The following is a 17,995-nucleotide window of genomic DNA, read 5'->3' as shown; positions in this document are numbered from 1 at the left end:
AAAACCCGGCCAATCACAGCGTTCCGGGGTGTAAAAATCGAGTTTCCAAAAAACAACATGTGGCAACAGTGTAAAAGTAGCGCTGTAGAAGAATGTGCATTTTGTAGTGTTTCTTTACAAAGTGACATCGCCAACTACTGGCCTGGCATGAATAATTCAGTGTTTTTAGTCGTTTTTGACAACGTTGTCGTGTGTGCGTAGAACTGGTCAAAAACACAAAGGAAAATCGTTTGCGTTTTTAGTACATCGTTGTCGTGACACATACATGACAGTAAATAATGCAATAAACATGAACTAAATAACTAGCCTGGCTCCGGCCTCCTACGTACTTCCGCTCAATATTCATTTTCCGTCAGTACTACGTCTGGGATTGTGGTATATTCTTGGGTTTTCTCCAGTCAATTTTTTACCGGTCCAATCGGCGAACAGAGGGAGTGGCTGAGAACGATGACGTTGGGGTTATGCGCTAGTTTGAGTCGTCATACGTCACGACCAAACGTTAGCGATTGGTTATAGCAGATCCAGAGTGGCTCTGGGCAGATCCAATAGTTACAGAGAGGCCAGAGTCGAGAGTCTGGTAGAACCAGGCTACTAAATAACAGGAACTTTTAACACAAAACATTCAAAATGTTGCCTACATAACTGACAACAAAAAGCCATAAAAGTATTTAAATAAAATATTCCATCACGCAGGGACTTTAGAGAAGAACTTTTGCAGTCAATGATAAGGTGGCTCATATTTTAACTTGATAAAAATATATAATTTGTACATAATACATAATTTTAACAATAATACGTACTGTAAAATACTTAATTTTACAAACGTACATTTTCTTGTTCAGTATTTACACATATATAGATTTAAACTAAATTACATGCATTCAAACTTTTTACTTGCACAACCAAAAAAAACTAAAAAATTACAGTAAAATTACATATGATGCTAAGCAATTTATAATTTTTTTATGTATGGAAAGATAACAGGTTTTTACTGAAGCATTTTTACAATATTTTTCCATAAAAATGACAATCACTTTTTAATGTTTTACATTAAATATAAATAAGTAAAATATAATTTTCCAACTTAGGCATAATAATGATTTAGCTATTTTGCCTATATTTCTGAGTACACTAGTATATAAATTAACTCTACAATGGCTCTACAATGGAATTCACCAGTAATTTGAATGAAATCTGATTCCATATTTCATAGTGAAACAGGATATTCAATAATACAAATGTAGGGTATATCCAGTCAATCTGTAAATGAATTTTTGCAGGAATTGATTGGATCTTGGAATAACACGCACCAATGGTTCAAAATAATGTCAGGCTCTCGTATTAGGGAGTAAATCAGGTCAGTTTTGATTTCACGGGTCTATAAGTTTTGGTCTTCTCTGCATCGAGGTCAGCGGGACAGAATAACCTCTGGACCGTCACTGGAATGCCTGAGCACGTTACTATGGAAACATTCACATTTCATTTCCAATGTAAAACACGCACGTCTAGAGCTAAGCCGAGCAGGGGTGCGTTTCCCGTACAACTATATAGCTCACTGCTTAACTACCATAGTATGATGCATCGTTGGAGAAATCAACTAGCTCGTCACGACTGTTTCCCGAAACCATATGTCGCAAAGTATCGTTCAACCACGCTGGTTTATGACGTCTCGCACGTGGTGGACTAATAAATTATTTTAATTAATCTGTTTGAGATCGAATTAACGCTAGATTTTGTCATATAAGTTACAGACATGGCATCTAAAGACCATTTCTAATTTTTCTCAGTTATTTTGCTTTATTACCAGACTCAATATTTGGCTCGTCCTTACATAGTAGAGCGCGTTCGCACATGCGCAGTCTTCAAAAACGGTGTTTTAAATCTCTTGACAAACTAAAAGACGTAAATTACATTTGTATGTATTCTAAATAAATAACACGGGTTGTACTGAATGTCAGCTTGCTTATTTTGCTAAAGATAAGGATTTATTCAGTCTACATCTCATGTAAACTAGAAACTATGCTTCTAACCACAGCTCGAGAGTTGTCGCTCCAACCACACAAGTTTGCGATGCTGTTTGCGAACGTTCGTTGGAACGATGGTTTCGGGAAACACCAAATCGTTGAACTATGCTGATAACGACGGAACTTGCGACCATAGTTGGCTAACGATGCTTTCGGGAAACGCACCCCAGATTGGCTCGACCACAGTTGGCTAACGATGCTTTCGGGAAACGCACCCCAGATTGGCTCGACCACAAAGCGAACATTATGCGAGGATTGATTTCATCCGGTTTAATTTCACCCCTCTCCCTGTCTTTATTTCTCACGCTCACCTTCTGCACGTTCTCAGCCACCTCCACCTTTCCAGGATTGATCGTACACCCCATTTGTTCTTTGTCGCCCCGACCGGTCGTCCTGTTCCAGAAAGCAAGGAAAGAGAGTGTAGCTGTAATAGTTTGTTTTCATCTCATGTTCAAAAACTCTTTCACCTTGAGCAAACAGTCTCAGCGCTGTCAGAACGTTTTGCACGTAAAAGAAGCTGAGAGCTTCAAATGTCACAGCACAAGCAGAGGCAGTAGGTGGTCTCGTCTGGCACTACAAACACACATTTGTCTTTTTATCAACTTCAAATGCATTTATACTGAGCCAATGATATTTTATATTCCTTAAAGGAATATTCTGGGTTCAGAACGAGTTAAGCTCAATGAACAACATTTGTGGCATAATGCTGATAACCACAAAAACACATTTCCACTTGTCTCTCCTTTGGGTTATAATGACACATACTAACAATAGAGTGCATTCGTGTCTGTCCCCCTTTTCAGCGGCACTGGTTCCCAAATTATTATTTTTTTCATTCTTTATTCCGATTGGTATATTCAAATAGTCTTTGTTAAAGAGTTATAAGCCGTAAACCAAATCAACCAGTTACGAGGTGAATCACAACACTACAAACTTTGGTAAATATTAGAAAAAAATATTTGAAAATCAGACAAAAAGACAAAGGTACAAGACACTTAACGGCATTAGTGAGGGAAAGAACTACAATCCCATCAAGCATTGCAAACTACATAATCGAAACTACACTACTTATGTACACATGTTGATTATTATGTATAAAAACAATATAAGTTTATTGCAAAATATGCATATATGAAACATTTCAGTATTTTGAGAGCGTAGGAAGATCCACTCGATTACATCATTCGCAGTGCTTTATGGGAGTGGGCGGGGCTAAAAAGCTATTTTGGAGCGTGTTTTTTCTCGGCTCTGATTGGTGGAATTTTCTGTAGCATCATGGGTAATGTAGTTTTTCCACCACGATTTCTGCTATTTTAAAAATAAGCCGAAATAATGCGGGCTGACGTCTTCAGCAGAAGCAAATGCCATGCATGAACAGCCTCGTAACTCACAGTAGGAATGTCTTTAATGGTTTAAAAGTTATGATGTTAACATGATTTAATTGTGAAAAATCACTTATTTGCCTTTTATGTGTAAACTTTTATTCAGTTTTACAATTTTGTTGCAAGATGACGGAACGCCGTAAACCCTAAAACCCCAAAACGATTGTAAAATTTATTTTACGGCTCAAATAATACACAACTTTTGACAGAATAATTAATCTAAGTGCTGCTTTTATAAAAAAAATATAAGCTTCTTATACCGGTATATGCTTTTAAGTCATTGGCCCCATTCCCTTCCCATGGAAATGCATCACTTTGATTGAGCTTGTATTAAACCTGGAATATTCTGACATAAACAATATGCATGTTAGCATGATTGTAGTGTGGGAAAAACACTTACTAAGCTTTTATATGAAAACATATCCAGATTTACAACTTTGTTGCCATGATGACAGAACACCATAAACACCCAAAACAACAGTAAAAACAAAGATTTATATAGTTTACTGCACAAATACACGTTTTAACTGAAAAAGTACTTTTTCTGCTTTATTGTAATCCAAAAATTGTCCTCATTCACTTCCATTAAAAGTGCTTCACTGCAACCTCAATTTTATATGCTAAAAATGTTATTATCTATTAATCTGGAATTGTCACCATTCTGTTCAGTTTAGTTGTGTTTTCAGTTTGTTTTCATTTGTTCTGACTGACGTCACTCATCAGTCTCCTTGGTTACGGTCATTATTAGTTCATCCGTGTCTGCTGTGTTAGTTAAAGCATCTTATTTGAGTGTGTGTATAAATAGGTCACCTTACCCTGCACTCTTTGTCCAGTATTGTTAACACTATGGTGTGTGTTTGTGTTCTTTGTATGGATCGCTACCTGTTTAATAATCCAATATGAGTAAAGTTACCCGTTTGAATCTTCTTCTTTTGTGTCTTATCTGCACGCAACCGTAACAGGAATATTCTCATTTAGAGATTATTTACTATGTTCATAGACGTTTTTTTCTCTTTGTGACCATTGGCTGCTCCTCACATGTTGTTAATTTCAGGTTTTACAATCCTTGTAGGAATATACAGTCCCTAAAACATAGACAAAAAAAAAACTCACTGGTTTTGATGTAAATTCAAGCCTTTTAAAATGAACTAAATCCCTGGTGTATTCTAAATGCATGTACAGTATATTTTGACTGTGTTTTCCATACGCAGCAGCACGAATGTAAAGTTCCATTCATTTTTCCACAAATATGACTCTTTCTTTTTGACCACTCGCAAAGCATTTGCTATACGATACGCATGAAGGAAACAGAGTTTCATTGAGCTTGGAGACACTTTTACAGGGTAATCTTGTGAATTTCAATACTCTTCACACACACACACACACACACACACACACACACACACACACACACACACACACACACACACACACACACACACACACACACACACACACACACACACACACACACACAGTGAAAGCAGCCACATTCATTCAGACTATAGAAACACTACACAGGAGATTCATGTTACTGCAGGCACTCAGATAAAGCTGTACACTTAATAGACCACAATATTTACATACATTACTTATACAGTATGTGCTGTTATGATGTGAATGTTCAACAAGCATGCATACACCAAAATGCAGCTTTTATTATTCCACCAGCTACTCAAATTATTACACAGACTATAATAGCAGATTATTCTCTCTCTTATTCTTTTACAGGCTGTTCTCTCCAAGCAAAGCTCTTTAGTCAGGCTGTAATGTGCCTCTGTTCAGCTTTTACTGGCTCTGCTGGGTAATGAGACTTTCGCTCATCCGCCGAACGCTTCCGCTCTCTTTCTGTGTGACTGAGCAGGACAGTCTGAGAATCGTGTGTTCGGTAAACGTTACCATCTCAGCCCTAATGAGGAGACCACCAGCTTTAAAGCTGCGTTCACACTACCAGTGACACAACACTTTCAATATAAGCTGGCGATTTCTGGCAACACGAGTGACTGTGACCGTCGGTGTCAGGATAGGACGTCCAGCGACGTGGCAAAGTTGAGATATGTTTAACTCTATGCCAATGAAGAGCAATTTTCGGGATTGACATCCAATAGGAGTGAAGTCAGTGGAGCGCACGTAACCCGTCACTATCCTGTAGTGGAATGTCGAGACGAGTTCATTTTAGTGGTCAGCAACTTTCCTATAATTTATGATACGTCTCTATGTTGATAAAGTGGTACTCTCGCCGCTGACTCTGAGCATGAATGGTTTCATGAAGGCAGATAGACTGGCATTCATCTTTAATATTAAAGGGTTAGCTCACCCAGAAAATTAAAATTCTATCATTGATTAATCATCCTCGTGTCGTTCCAAATCCAAACCTGTAAGACTTTCGTTCATCTTCAGAACACAAATAAAGATCTTTTTGATCAAATCTGAACGATTTCTGTCCCTCCATTGACAGCTACGCAACTACCACTTTGACGCTTCAAAAAGTTCATAAAGAGATCGTAAATGAATAAATTGAGTGATTTAGTTAAAATTTTCTGAAGAGACTCGATGTCTTTATATGATTAACAGATGAACATAATTTAGACTTATAGACACGGGGGTAATTAACAACATAATATATATATATATATAATATTTTTAATTATATATAACTATTAGACAAAAAACAACTTAAATTACTAAAACAAAATAAAAATAAATTATAGATAAATAGGAAAAAATAATGCAATTACAAAAAGCGAAATTACTCAAACTAAAATTAAAACTGAAACTCTAATTCAAAATATTTATAAATGGTATATGATAAATATATGTATATAAAAATACTATAGATACTACAACACTGGAATGCTTTGCAAGCTCATGTCCTACTTTTATACCTAAAATGCTGTCTAGGAAGGCGGCTCAGTAGGTTTTGCAACAAAGCAATAGTTTCGTTCATATCAAATGTTGTCAAGATCATGTTACGGAAATGACTTATCCAAATATCAAAGGCATCGCTGACGTTTCAGTTTGAGAGGGATCGTGGGAATGAATCTACGGAGGTTGGCTCACACACTTCTGCCCTTCATCATGCTTGATTTCATGTGTGTGTGTGTGTGTGATCGTGATGGCTAGCACCTGAGGGGTTCACACACCCCGAACGTCACAAACGATTACACGAACACGAGAAGATGCAAGATCAGACAAGCACAGAGACGTACCAAATCAAAGAGCATCTGACGCACAAACCGTCAAACTGACACACGTATTTCACACACTCTCATCTCTCGTTTGCAGCCCAGAAAGCCCCGTCTGATCAGTTTCACTAGGCTTTAAAAATCCTCACTGCTTTCTGACACTGCTAGAGTCGTTCCATATTCAGATGTTTACAGATGTGGCTTTGCTCTGGGACGGGGATTCAGCGAGCGCGAGCACAGAGACGACACTTATGGCTTTAGATTCAGGGTCAGGATCAATAAATGAAGTCTGTGCTATTTTAGTCATTTTTATCATTGAGATACTATTGTTATATTGGTTACACTTTAGGTTTACACGGTCTTCTCTTTTTAAGTTAAAGTTTTAGAAATGTTGTTGTGTTTTTGTCATTTTTAATAGCTTTTGTTATGTCTAAATAAATATGGCTATGTAGTTTTTTTTAATAGCCTACATTTTTATTTCAGTTTTAGTGTTTAATTATTTGTTTGTTTGTTTTAGTACATCAAGTTAAACTAAACTAAAATGAGAAATATAGCCTTGGCAACTAGATGAACTAGATTATTTTATTTTAGCTAAGGTGTATTTTATTTTTAGTAACGAAAATGTATTTTATATTTTTAGTTTCAGTTTTAGATTTAGTTAACTATAAAATCCCTGACTTAGATGAATATGATTGAGTTAAAGGGTTAGTCCACCCAAAAATGAAAATGTAGTAATTAATTACTCGCCCTCATGTCGTTCCAAACCCGTAATGAATATATTTTTGATGAAATCTGAGAGGTTTCTGTTCTGAACCATCCATATGCAGCCATGTAACTTTCAAGGCCCAGAAAGGAAGTAAAGATATTTTTTGATCCCCATGAGGAAAACAGCTTAGAAATCATAAGTTATAATGATTAAATGCGGTTTAGGGGATACAATATAAAGTTAAATGCGGTTTAGGGGATACAATATAAAGTTAAATGCGGTTTAGGGGATAGAATATAAAGTTAAATGCGGTTTAGGGGATAGAATATAAAGTTTGTACAGTATAAAAATCCTTTTGTCTATGGAAAGTCCCCATAAAACGTGAAAACCCAACATGTGTGTGTGTTTGAGAGACTCTTTGATAATCTGGTGAAAGTTCAGACAGCCTTTCATTACAGTTAAACTCTTGACAGGAGATGTATAATCAAAGCATCAGATGTCTGGTGTTTCCCTCAACAGGCAGCAGCGGCACACACAGCGCTGACATTAGTTTGTGAACTCACTGAACTGAACTCCTCCGTGCCACTTGTCTCTGTAGCTCAGTGTAAGATGCTATTCAGGTGCGAGTGGTGGAAAATCACTGGCTTGACATTGACTTCTCAGGATCTCTTGCTCTCGAATGTTTTTTTCCCCTGGCTCTCTCTCCCTCCCTCGCTTCTCCTCGTCCTCTCTTTGAGTCTCTTTCTTTCGCTGGCGTGGTGGGAAACGCGTGGTTTTATTTGTATATCTCAAGGCAGGTTTTTCAGGTGAGGTGGGTCGGGATAAAAGAGGGTGTGTGTCTGTATACACACTTAGTGCTGGGGAATCACTAATGGAAAGTAGAAAATCTGCAAACTGAAATACATTTTTCAAGTGTAGTTCATTTTAGTCAGTTTGTTCAGATGGTTGATTCTAATGAACTGGCTCTGATACTCCCATATTTCTGTAGTGACATAAAATATTTAGTAAAATAATATAGTCTTTATGCCTTTTTTGATTCAGGTATATAATGTCATGCAATTCATTTATTATTTTCATTCATATACATAGAATAAATTCATAAATTACAAATTATAGTATAGGAGAATAGATGTAGTATTATCAAATGTATATTATAAAACGCATAAATGTATAATAATAAAATGTATGCATATATATATATATATATATAATATTATACATAATATTCTGAAATGTACAGTATATTATCAAATATACATAAATGTACAATGTGTGTGTGTGTTTGTGTGTGTGTGTGTGTGTGTGTGTGTGTGTGTGTGTGTGTGTGTGTGTGTGTGTGTGTGTGTCAGAATATACTTTTTTGTAAATTTTAAAAATGATGTCATAACCCTTGTGAGGTCACACACATAGTGATGTCATAGATTTCTAAGAACTAATCCTTTTAACTCATCAAAATAAGCAGGTTATGCAAATTTCAACTTTATTTTAAAAGTCAGTTTTATATAATGTAAGTTGAAATGACTTGTACAGCCAATTTGATTGTACTTCACAATTTAAGGCAGCAACTGAACAAGTTTTTTTTTTACTGTTTACATACACATCACTATGTATCCCACAATCCTCACACACTGCCAAAGCACATCGTAGCATTTTCCTTGCCCTTTTACCCAACCTCTCAATGCTGGAGCCTGTAAGGTCATGTGTGTATGTGTGTACCTGGGCAGTAGAAAGGGCACATTGGCAGCGTCGGGCAGAACCAGTGGAAACTTCCTGTTGTAGCGAGGAGGGCATTCGACACTGCACCCATTCACCCCCTCTCTCACCCTCTCCGGCTGCTCCACCCACCCTCCCTCGCGTCCAGATTAGATCGTCAGAAGAGGTCAAAGGAGGTCACATGATTAATTGCACCAGAAAATGACATTGTCATTTTTAAATAATCTATTCAGTATATCAAGAAAATGCTTGATGGTTAATCTTTGGCCTTTCCTTTAATAAGTCTATAAGATTTTTTTTGCCTACTTTATTTGTTAAGCACGCACTACATGAAAGTTAATATCCCAAAAAGCATAATTGGAGCACTATTAAGCTTTTTGAGATATTACCTTTCAAGTAGTGTGTAATATGGCTGTTTGTGAATATAAAAGCTAAAACAAATTTGCATAATGCCAATCTATTGGCTGTCCGCAAACAACATCTGCTTTGACCCGCCTTCAGATCTCATCTACAATGTGCAACAAACTTAATAAAAATGCACCACTTAGAAACATCATGCTCAAGTTTGTGCTTTTGACGGTGGTTTAGGTTGATCAGATGCTTCTTCCAATGTTTCATATTTGGACTCTGACTCAAATTGATATGGTAAAACCAACGTCATCTTTACAGTGTGTCAAGTGCTGAGGAAGCTGCTGGAGATGTAATGATGGGCGTTTCGTTTCTGACACACACTGTAAGTGATAGACCAATCACAACAGACTGGACCATCTGACCAATCAGAGCAGAGTAGACCAATCACAACAGACTGAATCGTTTGACCAATCAGAGCAGAGTAGACCAATCACAACAGACTGGGCCGTCTGACCAATCAGAGCAGAGTAGACCAATCACAACAGACTGGACCATCTGACCAATCAGAGCAGAGTAGACCAATCACAACAGACTGAATCGTTTGACCAATCAGAGCAGAGTAGACCAATCACAACAGACTGGGCCATCTGACCAATCAGAGCAGAGTAGACCAATCACAACAGACTGGGCCGTCTGACCAATCAGAGCAGAGTAGACCACTCACAACAGACTGGGCCATCTGACCAATCAGAGCAGAGTAGGCTCTCGGAAAGGAGGGGTTCAGAGAGACTGAATCCTTGATCAAACAGTTTCAGACATTGTGAGAGAAAAAAAGCGGATGCTGCAATGTAGAAAACTTAATTGTTTTTGGACTTTGGATGCATGTAAACCTATTGTAGGAGACCCTCTGAAACAAAATGAGGAACCTTTAAAACAGCATTATAGGGGCACTTTAAAACCCACCCAATAGGAATAGTCATGAATGCCTTCACGAATATGTAAAGGATGTAAAATGTTACATAGTGAAAGGATTGATTATATTGTGGAATGATGCAATAATGGAGTCATGCTATGATGCAACACTGGAGTGACATCGTTTTACAGTGGCCTGACCTTTTTATAGGCTGTTAAACTGAAGTGTTAGACCGTATTTTTTATGAGAAAGAACGCGATCATCCCTGCTGTGCGGGCTGTTAGCGAAATCATGGAAAAGTTGGTTCAGCTTTTACAGTTCGGAAAAGTTGATTTGGTCTCATAAAGTCTCTTGTGTACGAGGGTTTGCGGGCAGAAGAGCGCTCTCCTCGTTCTCCTCCTCTCATTGACACGGGATCAATTTTCCTGCAGCAGCACTAAATCAAACCCTCCGCTTTAAGAGATAGACAAGAGATCCGTCAAGACGAGCGGCGCGTGAGTCAGGGAGCGCTGGGGGTGTGAGGGGGAGAGACTCACAAGGACACCTTTATCAGTAGCTACTGTGTGTGTGTGTGAGTGTGAGAATATGTGTATGCGATGTCTAAAAAGTGCACAGAGAGGTATTAACTGTCTCGCAGCGCAGGGCTCTCAGAGCTGGCATGCAGTTTGGTGTTTACTGAGCAAATACAGACACACACACACACACACACACACACACACACACTGAAACTAGCGCAGTGCTCAGCTGGACTCGCTGGCCGCTCACAGCGCAGCAGGCATGAGTCATCATCATCGGCACAGCAACAGCGGCTGCGGGTCTGTGGAGGAATGGCAGAATTCTGCTATATGATTAAGACGATCAGATTCTATTAAAGGGATAGTCCACCCAAAAATGAAAATTAGCCCATGATACTCACCCTCAAGTCATAGTAGGCCTATATGACATTCTTCTTTCAGACGAACACAATCGGAGTTCTATTTTTAAAAATACCTGGCTCTTCCAAGCTTTGTAATGGCAGTGAATGGTTGTTTCTGTTTTGAAGTCCATAAAAGTGCATCCATCCATCATAAAAGTGCATCCATCCATCATAAAAGTGCATCCATCCATCATAAAAGTGCATCCATCCATCATAAAAGTGCATCCATCCATCATAAAAGTGCATCTATCCATCATAAAAGTGCATCCATCCATCATAAAAGTGCATCTATCCATCATAAAAGTGCATCTATCCATCATAAAAGTGCATCCATCCATCATAAAAGTGCATCCATCCATCATAAAAGTGCATCCATCCATCATAAAAGTGCATCTATCCATCATAAAAGTGCATCTATCCATCATAAAAGTGCATCTATCCATCATAAAAGTGCATCTATCCATCATAAAAGTGCATCTATCCATCATAAAAGTGCATCCATCCATCATAAAAGTGCATCTATCCATCATAAAAGTGCATCTGTACATTTGTATTCATCTAAAAGAAGAAATTCATATACACCTCGGATGACTTGAGGATGAGTAAATCATGGGCTAATTTAATTTTTTTTGGGTGAACTATCCCTTTAAGGCTTGTATAAACAAATAAATGTTCTTCTAGGTTTGGAACAGCATACTTTTGGTCACACTTTATCTTTTACAGTGTCCTTGTTAGGCTACATGTACTTACTGTAGTAATAACAGTAAATTATGCATAATTACATGCAACTAACCCCAAATCAAACCTCATGCCCACACCCTATAGTAAGTACATGTTGTTAATATTAACATTACTCAGTACTTAAATGTATAATCACACTATAACAAGGACACCTTAAAATAAAGCGTAACAAATTTCTTTAAAATATCATATAACATTTTACAATAATAGAATATAATATAACTGATAATGTAAATATTGTGTGTACAGAAGTGCAGACTGATTTGAATTCAATTCTGAAAATTTTACTCAGTCCGTCATTTTATTGTGGACTTCTCCAGCAAGGAAATCAAATTTATTCTCTGAAATAAACTTGGGCCCTCTGAGTGTGCTAATCTCTCTCTCTCTCTCTCTCTCTCTCTCTCTCTCTCTGAGCTCATATAAATGGATGATAAACCTCAGTGCGGGGACAGATGGAGGGAAGGCTTTGACTTTCTTTAATAATTCATCTCACGCTTATAAGAGCTATAGCCTCTATAAAAGCTTCTGAGGTCACCGCAGTCACAGGGTCAAATCACAACCTGTTTATGAATGTCCTGAAGAGCAGAAGATGCACACTTTGAATGACACATCAGAGTGTGTTTCTTCAATACAGGCACAGGTTGATTTTCATGCAATCTAACAGATTTCAACTTTCAACAAGACTGAAAATAAAATTAAATAAATAATATAAATGTTGGTTTCTTAACTGATTTCTTAACTATAATTACTACAAATAAAACGATAAATATATATATAATAATATAGAAAAAATAGGGAAAAAAAATAGACATTAGAACAAACATAGTAATAAAATAAAAGCAACTTTCAACACGACTTTAAATGTTAAATTATGGAAATCCATCATATATGTATCATCAACTATAATGATCTAAAAATAAAACATTCCAAACATTAAAACTGAATCATAAAACATTTCAACATTTATGATGTGAACATTATTTGTATAATTTTACACAAACAACTTAAAATATTATTATATACTAAAAATTGTAAATGTAATATTTAATAATGAATACTATTGTTTGCATAACACGTTAACTACAAAATTGGCCTTAGCAAGAAAAAAAAGTTTAAAAATGCAATTTCCATTATTTGACGGGAATCGTAATGACTTTCATAACAGAAATGTCTGAATTCTCCTTTCAATCTACTTATTTTCCAAGGCCGAACAGTATTTGTAGACAAATTAGGTAAATGAGAGTGTGAAAAGTATTTTGAAGAGTTTACTTTCCAGAAATCCACAGGGCCCATACACTGCCGCTCTCTCCGCTGGGCACACAGACGCTCTGAATATATGATTATTAATGCTTTGCTCCTGGTGCTGTTTATGTTTGCTTCTTACGGTGTTTCGCAGGCTCTCTATTTCAGGAAAGTCTGAACGTGGAGCAGATAAATGAGAGCTCATCAGTGTATAGCACACACAAACACAAACGTACCTCAAACACACTCGCACACATGGGCTCTCGGCGCTCTGTTGTTGCGCGTCGACTTGACAAAATGTTACAATTACCGCAGGCTGTTGCCAGCTGTGTTTTACTGTGGGATTTGAATCTCATTAAAGGTGAGCGTGGTAATTCTTTCCTCATTAAAGTTTAACAAATAAATTAGGGGTACTTTTGGAAAAATATGTTTTTTAAACCCATTATTCGACATATTCGCCTATTAAATAATTTAATTGCTGCATGCTAATCCTTTGTTAATGCATCTTTACTACTGAATGCAAATATGTTCTTTCCCACAAACCTCTGCCAGAGTTTAGGCAGGTGTGTGTGTGTGTGTGTGTGTGTGTGTGTGTGTGTGTGTGTGTGTGTGTGTGTGTGTGTGTGTGTGTGTGTGTGTGTGTGTGTGTGTGTGTGTGTGTGTGTGTGTGTGTGTGTGTGTGTGTGTGTGTGTGTGTGTGTGTGTGTGTAATTGCAGTGGAGGGCAGCTAGCTGTGTTGGTGTGCTGGGAACAAATGAGCGCATGGGCGTCTACAGACTGACAGGAGCACCATGTGAACGTGTGTTTGTGTCTGAGAGAGAGAGATACTGAGGGAGGCAGAGAGAAACAAAGAGAGACAGGGCGAGAGAGAGCCCATATATCTTAGCATCCTTGTCTGCTCTGTGATAACGAGGTGAAAGTGTGTGTAAAAGATTGATGCTGGATCTGTGTGTGCACAGCAGAAAGAAAGGCAAGAATAGATCAAACCTGTGAAAGGTAGCCTCGGTTAGGATACCGGGCTAAAACCAGTCCTGTTTACAAATGGTCAATTAATGTTATTTTTGGTGTGTGTCTAAAAAGCTTATCTATTATAGCTCGTATGTATACACTAAAAAATGCTGGGTTGTTTCAACCCAATTTTGGGTAAAATATGGACAAACCCAAACATTGGGTTAAAAATGTAATGTAAAAATTTAACCCAACGGCTGGGTTTGTCCATATTTTACCCAAAATTGGGTTGAAACAACCCAGCATTTTTTAGAGTGTATATATATATATATATAAATTGAATGATAAATAACATTTGCATATCATTGCATAAATAAATAAAATTGTTTATTTTACACAATATTTACTAAAATATTTTTGAAAACATTTAGTTAATCAATATAAATAAATAATCAATATAAAGTTTTAATAATTTTAGATGCACAACATTAATGCATATATATATATATATATATATATATATATATATATATATATATATATATATACATATATATATATATATATATATATATATATATATTTACTTAAATGTAAAAATTATATTTATAAATATATATTTTAGATTTTATTTTAGTTAAATAAAACTAAATTTAGTTTAGTTTAGTTAAAATTTGAATGGATAAAAACTGAATAAAAATAAATATGTAAAAGATTTATAGTCTATATATGCACAATATTGCTGCAATAAAATGTATATTTATTTTACATAATACACAAATTAAACATGAAAATATTTGAAATAATTCATGAAAAAATTAATGCTAATTCATATTTTATATAATAATTACCCATATAATTTCAATCAATGAATTAAAAAAAAAAAAGATAAGTTTTTGATTTTGATTTTTTTCTGCAATCATTTTTTTATACATTACAAAATGTATTTGACAATATTAAGAATTATTTTTTTATATTTTGTTCAAGTTGCTCTCCAGTGACATCTCTGGTGATGCACTCGTCGTCCACTACTTTCTGGCATTACGAAAGTCATCATGTTTGATATTTACTCCCATCACTGTCACTATGATTACAGTCATGATTCATAGCTATCGTGACAATAGTTATTTACAGTATTCGAGATGTAGTTGTGTATGATCAGGTCTATTTGAGAGTCACACCGGTTAGTAAATATAATTGTCAATCCCAAACACTGACTGAGTGAATGTAGCTTTGGTCAATGATGTGTGTAGCTGTTGTTAGACCTCTCAACACACAGCTCACGATCACACACAGCCTGTGCTTTGAACCGGCCCTGTGGACGTATCCGGATGTGGAGATGCCATGGTCGATTGTGTTACAGAGCAGAGAAGGAGGAGAAGACAGCAGAAAACAGGCTTGTAGAAAATGGACCGCAAAATAGCTGCAGAGGTTTTTCAGGGAAAGAAAAAAAGTGGCTAAACCAGGAGTCACCGAACCTTCATTTGCCTCACATTTACCGCTCTCCATCCCCCTTTTTTTACCTCTTATGACCCCATTTCTCCTATCTATACCGCTGCATAATGGAGTTCAGGGCCGATGGCATCATGGCAGGAAAACCAGCTCAAGCTTTTATATCAAGGTTTTCTATTACCAAAGCCCTGACATGTCTGCAGGAACTGGACACTGTATCATTAGCTATATATGTATGAAGAAACTGCGCTTCCCAGAAAAGCTCTCAGCGTTTGAAGCGGCTCTGCCAGACACTCGCCGGCTGCTACTGATGCGGCTCTGTGTGGAGCTTGAGCTACTGAGTGTGTAAGAGAGAATTTGTTTCATTATTCATTGTAATTAATTCTTTCATTAGACACAAGACATGGAAACACTGCCTGCCGCCCATAAACTGGGATACACACTTCTAACAGACCCAACTAAAATGCATAACTTCTATAAAAATGTAATAAAATAGTTCATGCAAAAATCTAGGGCTGCCCCTGACCACCAAAGATTGTCCTAGTCAACTGGTAGTCATTCATTGAAGCCAATAGTCGACTAGTAGCACATTTATGATAATAATAGTGTTTTCTGACTCGTTGACTCATAATCTCCGCAGTATAGTGGATGCGCCTATGGAGAGAAATGCACGCTATTTTAAACGTCATGCGGGACTAATTCAGCTTCCACACAAACACTTGGATATGCGCCTAATGGATATGGACCTAATAATAGCACATATTTATCTAGGTTAATGTTAGACTGAGAGGTGAGAGATGTAAAGTGGCTAACAGGCTACAAATTATGTCTGAGGTCGATGAATGAATTGCTTGTAGAGTTTGCTTGTCACCTTTTTGGGGTCATTCTTTACCCTCTCAAAATGATCCCATTTTTTGGATTTGGTGAATTGTTCACGCTGCTCTTTTCCATACAATGAAACAGACGGGTGCTGTCAAGCTTCAAAAATGACTAAAAGCACCATGAAAGGACAATAAATCTAATCAATAAGACTTTTGTGATATTTTTTACAAAGCTGGAGTGGAATGAAAAAAAAATGCAGGTTTGAAATTGCATGACAGAATCTTCCTTTTTGGGTGAATTATCAATAAATGTGTGCACAACCTAAAGTTATGAAAATACATGGTTTTGGTTTCCATATGAATTTATATGCTGATAAGGCGATGCATGGTGCTTTATTCTAGGAATCTTTGAAACAGTCTTAAATACTGTACACGAAACTCTGGGGAAATTCCACTGAAACAGAGCGCTCAAACGAATGAGAGTGGGTGTGTATAAAAGAGAGAGAGAGAGAGAGAGAGAGAGAGAGAGAGAGAGAGAGAGATGTGGGTGGGTGGCTGTAGGTTTGAATAATGATTTTGGAGAACTGAACAGTGCTGTTCCCTTTTTAAATGTTAAATTGCATCCAACATGCAGACACTTGATGAAACTAGAGCTAGTGATATCTAATTTAACTACTAAAGAACATCTCAAACAGGAATAGTCCATATAAAATTAATTACTCACCCTCATCATCATTAGAAACATGCTTCGGGAGACTTTCTTTTTTCCTAAAAGTAAGTTTAGCAGATGATGCTCCTTTCCATACAATGTTAGACAGACAGACAGACAGAGAGACAGATAGAGCTAGATAGATAGATAGATAGATAGATAGATAGATAGATAGATAGATAGATAGATAGATAGATAGATAGATAGATAGATAGATAGATAGATAGATAGATAGATAGATAGATAGATAGATAGATAGATAGAAAAATACAACATGTCATTCCTCTCCACATCTGAATTACCAGAAACCCTAAATAGATGCTACATACTGCATTGGTAGTCTTAAATTCACCACTGACCTGTAAGACTGACCTTTAACTTTTGAACCGTGTTGAGCAGAATGAGGGAAAGGTCAACACAGCTCAGCAAGATTCCACTTTCACTGCCTCAGGCCTTCAGCACAACCATTCACAAGTCTTGGGTTTGTTTGATGTGGTGAGATGGTGTTTGTTCACTGCTTTTGTTATAGGGTGGAAGTAGTTCAGGATTTTAGGAGCACTCTTAAATAGGATACACACCCCAAAATAGCACTGCTCGCGGGATGGGACTTACGGCTGACGGCAATAGAATACTGTATGATGTTAGCAAGTTGCTAAGCTAATAACATAAAGCATAAAAATACATATCATGCTAAAATATTAAAAAACAGTCTATCTAATTGAAATCAACTCTTTTGGAAAGCATATTTAATACTCGTCTCACCTTTGTCCACCATCATGGATGCTTTTTCCCCCTGAGTTGCGCGATATCAACAATTTGTGTTTGTGTTTGTGTGTGTGTGTGTGTGTGTGGGGGGGGGGGGGGGGGGTTAATTTAATTTTAAATTATTTTT

At 36.9% G+C, this 17,995-nt stretch overlaps 1 protein-coding gene and 1 long non-coding RNA gene across 4 annotated transcripts in view; one reads left to right on the top strand and one right to left on the bottom strand.

Moving 5' to 3' along the window:
- The window catches only part of chst11 (carbohydrate (chondroitin 4) sulfotransferase 11), a 43,986-nt gene that overhangs the window by 20,779 nt on the left and 5,212 nt on the right, over window positions 1-17,995 (top strand). The window lies entirely within an intron of this gene.
- LOC307003990 lies at window positions 1,256-9,124 on the bottom strand. Its single transcript, XR_013798902.1, has 3 exons — window positions 9,014-9,124; window positions 2,336-2,417; window positions 1,256-1,460 (listed from the first exon to the last, which is right to left on the bottom strand). It is a non-coding gene; the product is annotated as an uncharacterized lncRNA (long non-coding RNA).

Source organism: Phoxinus phoxinus (genome assembly GCF_949152265.1).
Source record: "Phoxinus phoxinus genome assembly, chromosome: 9".
Classification (NCBI taxonomy): Eukaryota; Metazoa; Chordata; class Actinopteri; order Cypriniformes; family Leuciscidae; genus Phoxinus; species Phoxinus phoxinus.
The sequence above is the reverse complement of the archived record's forward strand: the minus strand, read 5'-3'. Positions and strand labels throughout refer to the sequence as shown.